The sequence below is a fragment of the Cryptomeria japonica genome, chromosome 6 (genome assembly GCF_030272615.1).
Source record: "Cryptomeria japonica chromosome 6, Sugi_1.0, whole genome shotgun sequence".
NCBI lineage: Eukaryota > Viridiplantae > Streptophyta > Pinopsida > Cupressales > Cupressaceae > Cryptomeria > Cryptomeria japonica.
The window spans coordinates 598,429,158-598,436,321 of record NC_081410.1 but is presented as its reverse complement, the minus strand read 5'-3'; positions in this window follow the sequence as shown (position 1 = coordinate 598,436,321).

The following is a 7,164-nucleotide window of genomic DNA, read 5'->3' as shown; positions in this document are numbered from 1 at the left end:
CAGTCGACACATTGCTATTGAATGCGGGAATCGAAGTGGAGAGGAATGAGGATGGGTGTTTAGCAGGGAGGACGTGTGTAAATCAGTTTGGATGGTGATGGGTAATGAAGAGAAATGGGAGCAGATTCGATCGAGGGTGAGAGAGCTCCGTGCTATTATAGACCTTAACACAGGACCTCAGCAGGCGTATATGGAAGAGGTAGTTAACCACATGAAGAAGTTTCTTATCTCGCGTAAAGAGAAATATGTATAGCCGATATTGGCGCCTTCTACGACTGTCAATAACTTTAAATCATTTTCCTGAGCATTGCTGTTTCTATGTAAAGGAGCTGTAGTCGGGTAGGATATAATAATCGGATAGTATTTAGAGTAATTATGCCATCGTTTAGTTTTCTAAAAAGATTTTAGAATTTTTACAATATAGAATGATGTTCTTTCTTTTTAAAGAAAAAAAAAATAATGTTATTGGTAAGTTATATAAAATTGAAGATTTTAAATGTATGTATTTATGCATGTATGTATTTATTTTATATATAGTTCAAGTGGCGAGAGCTTCTAGTGGTGAAGCACAAGGTCACGAGGTCTAGTCTCTTCCAGTCCAAGTGGTACCGGAGGATGTGTCGCACTAGCGTCACCAGTCACGTTAAAAAGTTTACCCAACAGATTGGAGCTTATAGGGGGGTGCTATACCGGATTTCTGCAGTCTAAAAAAAAATATCTATAATTCAATTTAGAAAATAATATATAATAATATTATTTTATAATTATACTATATAAATACATATTTAGTATATTTTATAACTCAACAAGGGTATAGAAAGTCATCCTTATTTATATGATTGATTTCATATTATATTAAAGTTGTGTTTGGATTTGTAACTTGGTAATTAAAATCAGCTGATTAGGGTATTGCCTCTAAAGAAATAAGTGTTTAATTTATTTTGAAGCAAGCAATTTGTGTCCTTGGAGAAATAAAGAAGTGGGGTTGTGAGTTGTGAAAAGGGGAATCAATGCTCAAAATTCATCCATATGACAAGACAAAGAGACTGATCATCTTAGATATATTAAATTCATTAATTTTAATGGATGCATTATTGGTTGAATTTGACATCCCTGTGTATGAGCACTTTTGTGAGTTCACTAATGATACATTCATAGCCACTAATGTTGTATTTGATGATTGAGGTCTAAAGGGGTTCAATTGGAGGTTGGAGGTAATGGAGGAAATATATCTTTTATAATCTTGAGCTAGCTTTTTGCTCAAGGGTGATTCATGCATGACAAGCAAATCCTTTTATATTTGTGTCCCCAAAGAAAAGAGGAGGCTTCACATGATATTTGTCCCTTCAAGGAGAAAGGCTTATAGGTTTTCTTGTGGGTTCACTTGTTCTATTAATATTTGGTTGATGTTTGTACTATAGAGGAGGGATTATTTCCATAGCATTGAAAGAGTAATTTAATACACTTAGAGGAGATTTGGACTCTCAAAGGAGAGTTTTTCTCTCATGTGCAACACTAAAGGAGGCTAGATACACTTGGACGAGATGTGGACATTTGGAGGAAAGGTGTCTCATTATGCAAGGAGGTTGGCAATACTTTATGTTATCTCATGTTGTGTAGATGGTTGTAGTTTATATAGTTAGGATATCTATTGATGAGGTCATTCTAGTGTTTCCTAGGTGAGTTGTCCAAAACCAATAACATAATAAGGTGAAATGTACAAAACATAACCAAATCACAAAGTTGACCATATTTTCAAAGGAATAAAAATGCTTTACAACAATATTAAACTACACATGCCCTTTATAAATTTAAAATTTTTTTAGGCTTAAATATTACTAAAGGGCACAACCTCCTATAAACCACAATCTAAGAATATAAAGTTCCATCTCCAAGGGGATAACTTGAAGATGGATTGGTTTGACCAATCCATTAGAATTTCTTAATGGAACACCAATAGAAGGATATCAAATAGCTAGCATAATATCATTGACTAGAGTAATAGGAACATTAACCATTAAAGGCATAGGTTCCTTAGGAAACACATCCAAAGAATGCTAAAAATTAATGCAAAAAATAGAGTGGAAGCTTTAAAATCCTAACCCATATGGCTAAAAAATTCAATGATTCAATCACCAAATTAAATAAGGGATACTAGGGTCCAAGAAAAATGGTATGTTATCCCAACATCAACAAAAAGATATTAAATAGGTCATTATCATAATCATAGTGATTAAACATCATGTAGTAGAGATCCATAAATTTAGATCTCAAAGACATGAGAAGAACTAATCAATTATGGATACCATTTTAGATAATTTTTATCTTCAATTATGAATGATTTTTTTTAATTAAATCTTCATCTTCTTCAATTCCTACTACTACTATTGCTACTACTACTTTTTATTCATTTTGTTTATTTTGGTCTTGTTCTTTTTCTTGTTCTCTTTCTTACTCTTGTTCTTCTTCTTCTATTGCGTTTTCTTGTTTTTTTCTTGTTCTCATTCTTCTACTTCTTGTTCTTCTTGTTCTTGCTTCTTTTTTCTACCATTTTTTCTTGTTTTGTGACATAGTTATGTGCACTATGGTTGACCTATTGTTGATAGGAATAGATTTGAGTTAATATAGTTTATAAGTTTCTTTACCATGTGCTTTGATCAATTTATCACATGATTATGTTGATTATACATATGTATACATATATAGATGATAAGCACAATATAATTGGAGAATAGATGATACTTTCTATAATGAAGGTTTTCATGAGGGAGGATAAGCCCCTTTGTCATTGGAAGGATTATAAAATAGCACAAAATACAAATAACATGATACCTCTAGACATCCATGATTTTTCAAGTAAGCGTTTAAATTGATTGGTTATATAGGCCCAATTATTTTGAAATATAGAACTATCAACTTATTTTGTATGGAGAATAATTATTGCCTAGTGTATTGACAACATTTTAACTGATTGACTTGATGCGTCATACCAACCTAAATTGTTTTACCTAAATGAGAATCCAAAAGAAAATATTTCAATATCTAGAGGTCCTCATGATAAGCACAAAGGAAATCTGTAAAAAACATTTATTGAACAGACTTGTAAACCCTTTCCTTTCTCTCATTAAACAAAAAATATTCTAGTATAGATTAAAACATATAGACTTAATTGGTTTTACTTATAAGGATATCTAGAAGAAGAGATTTTTGTAACCCATAGTGCCTCGTGATAGCTATTGAGCAAATTACTCAAATTATTTCATGAAAGTCATAGGTAAACCCTTGCCTTTGCAATACTAAACAAAAAGGTTCTACTATAAATTAAAACATACAAATTGAATCGGTTTTACCTACAATGAGATCCAAAAAAAGATATTTTTAAGATCTAGAGGACCCCATGAGAGTAACTAAGGAAATCCATTAAATAGTTTCACAAAACCCATGAGTAAACCCTTCCCTTTGCATAATTCAAAGAAAATTCTCTACCATAAATTAATATGTGACACAACAAGGTTAAAATGAAAGAAAAATAAAAGAAACACAACTCATCACTCATGAACCTACCCTTGAATATAAAGGCTACACAACATGGGATAATTAAACTTTAATTTTTGTAAATGAATAAAACTCCACTTCTTCACAATTTTAACAAAATAAGTTAATAATGCACATTGATAGAGAGTAGATAAACGTACCTAGAAGAGTAAAAATAACATATTTTTTATTTATTTTTAAGCATTTTTTACCTCTCCGTCACCCACTAACACTCTTCCATCATAGCTGACAACAAAGGAGGGTAAGCTTACTTATCTTTTAATTTCCTTATATATAACAATGACAAAACCTTGAAATATCAGCATATTTAATATATGAAATGTGGGTTCCATCATTGTTGAATCTAATAAAACATTTAACAAAAAAAAATGGTAAGAACAAAACAACCCACTAACGCCTATTTTGTATCTTCCATCAATGATTAATAACGTAATGTATGTTTTTATTAAGCATGCTCTTTTATATGTTATCTATGAGTTGAAGGAAGCAAACGTGTCGATACCAGTGATGCCGGTGCGGCAAGGGAGGATACGTCCGGTGATTACCTGGTAGAGTGGCTCGACAAGCAACGGCCGTCGTCGGTGGTGTTTGTATCATTCGGGAGCGAGTCGTTTCTGTTGGCGGAGCAGATAACGGAATTGGCCTTGGCAACTAGAGGACATCGGGTTGCCCTTTTTCTGGTCTTTGCGATCTTCTGACGGGACGACCTCCGCGTTGTCGTTGTTGCCCGAGGGTTTTGAAGACCGGACACGTGACCGGGGGCTTGTAGTTGGCGGTTGGGTGCCTTAGGTGAGTATCGTTTCGCACCGTTCCGTGGGAAGCTATGTGACCCACGGCGGGTGGAGCTCGGTGATGGAAGCGTGGCTCTACTCTGGGTTACCGCTGGTGTTGATTCCGTTGCGGCATAAGCAGGGGCTTAACTGTCGACAGATTGCGCTGTAATTGAATGCGGGAATTGAAGTGGAGAGGAATGAGGAGGGGTGTTTTAGCAGGGAGGATGTGTGTAAGGTAGTTTGGATGGTGATGGGTAATGAAGAGAAAGGGGAGCAGATTCGATCGAGGGTGAGAGAGCTCCGTGGTGTTATAGACTTTAACACAGGACGTCAACAGGCATATACGGGAGAGCTAGTTAGCCACATGAAGAAGTTCATTATCCCACATAATGAAAAGTGTGTTTAGCCGATATTGATTCCTTGTACGACTATCAGTAATTTCGTATCATTGTCCTTAGTAGGTTATATTGGATACAATATTATTGGTGATGATGTTAATGAAACAGAGGATTGGATGTTCCTCTACAAGTTTATGGAAGATTTGAATGCCGACAATGAAGTGGCTTCGAGTTCGAGCAAGGTGATTCGAAACAGGAGGCTGAAGAAATTTTTTTTGTAGAGACGGCAAGCATCCTCCCTAGTTCGACCTTCAGACAAGCTAATCCCTCCACTTCTCATGCCGCAGAGGATTAAGGATCAAGGTCCTCGTGCTTATTATTCCTGTGATCTTGGCATCTTTCCACAGCTCTGGTTTTATTTTGATATAGAATGATTTAGATACATAGTTTACTTTTTTTTTTTAGTAGGGCTTGAAATACTTTCCTCAAGGAAACTTTTGTCTTCTATACTCAATAGTTTCTGGTTTGTTGTAAGAATTTGTAGTTGATACAGATCTTTGGATTTGGGTAGATAGCACTGGTTTTTGGGTTTTGGTCTTGATTTTGTAATCTTGGGATCTTATTTTTTTTCAAATGTCCTTGATATTCCTCATGTTTATTTCCTTTTAATCTAAATTATTTTGGCTTCAGTTTTTTATTGAGCAAAAAAAAGTAAGTTTTCTGCAAAGATTCTAGAATTTTTATTATAATATGTAATGCTATTCTTTCTTTTTAAAGAAGTATGCAATGATGTTATTGTCAATTTAAAAAGTCTGTGAGAGTGTGTTTTTGGATTATATTGAATAATGATTTTTATTATCAATATTTTGGGCCATATTTTATGATCTTTTATGAAAATCAAGAGAACAAGAGAATGTAAATTACTAAAAAAATTAAATGTAAATGTGATCAATTTTTGATATATTCTTGAATAAACATCATTTAAAGCGATGTAAGTCCATAAATAACTGTACATTATTCACAAAATATACATCATAATTAGATGATTTTTGTCCATCACAACTAAGGTAAGACATTATTACTAACACTTTCTATTATAATAAAAAATATTTATATTTTAGAAAAACATGGAATAGTATATTTAATTGGTCAATTAGATGATTTTGTACATCACAACTAATGTACAACATTATTACCAGCATTTAATATTTTAATAAAAAAATATATATATATTTTAACAAAATATTGAATAGTATATTTAATTGGTCTTTACATGCATGGATACTAAAACCATCTCTGTGCACTTATGGTCAATGCCTACAAATTTTAGTTACTATTATTTTATATTAATGATTCAATCGATATGACATAGTCAAAGGAAAGTAAACTATATCCAAATATATTGAAATTTTTGCTAATTTGGTAAACGAGTTGAAGGGCTCCAAGCCTTTACAAACAATGCCAAAAATATGGATAAGAGCTACTTCTAATAGTAAACGAACCAAAAAAAATAAAATAGGTTCTCTCAAATAGTAAAGTAGATAATTGGCATAAAAATGGATAACCCACCATTCGGTAGTAGTGCAAATGCTACAATAATCACACATAATCAATAACAAAGTAATGAATAAGGAAATAACAATGCAATGAAACCAAGCCTACAAAGTTGAAATATTACAAGATTGATCAAATAAAATGTTTCCCTATATTACTTATTATAACATATGTTACAAACTTATCTTTCAAGATAATATTGCAAAACATCATAAAACTTGTTAAATTAATATAATTATAAATTTTATAAAAATATTATTATAATTCTATTTAAATTTAATTCTTTCTAAACAAAATTTGTTAGAATATGCAATTATATTCGTAGAATAATATCAAATTTCTCATGGCTCTCAAAGATCCATCTAATAAAAATACATGATCACATAGCTATCAACTTATATTCATACCTAGTATGTCTTTCATTCTATTAAACTCATTAAACAACCTATTATATATCTAGACCCTGAAAATGATATTGAATCCAGCATAGACCTGTAATTATACTAACTGAGCTAGAGATTAGCCAATACTCAGATTGATACAACAAATTGAGTAATTGGGATGCACATTACCACCAAAGACATACAAATGCCTTCTTTTCGTCCTTACAAATATAATGGGCATGGCTTTTCAACTCTATATGGTAACTGACACTTATTACTATGGTCAATAGGTTATTGCTTAATGACTTTATAACTATTAGAAGAGATACCCAAAGCCAAATATGGTCAAAATAGAATAGAGACATCTCTATAGACAATATGCAGGACTATGTGTGGAGGACAAATGATCCTCCTATTTTATCTAAGCCACATTTATTATTCCTTCTTTTTGTATGAGAATCATTCAATGATCTCAATGATCAAAAGGTAATATAACCTATGTTAATATGAAAGATAATATTATAGCATAAATAGTAATGGCTTAGTAAGATAACCATGGTG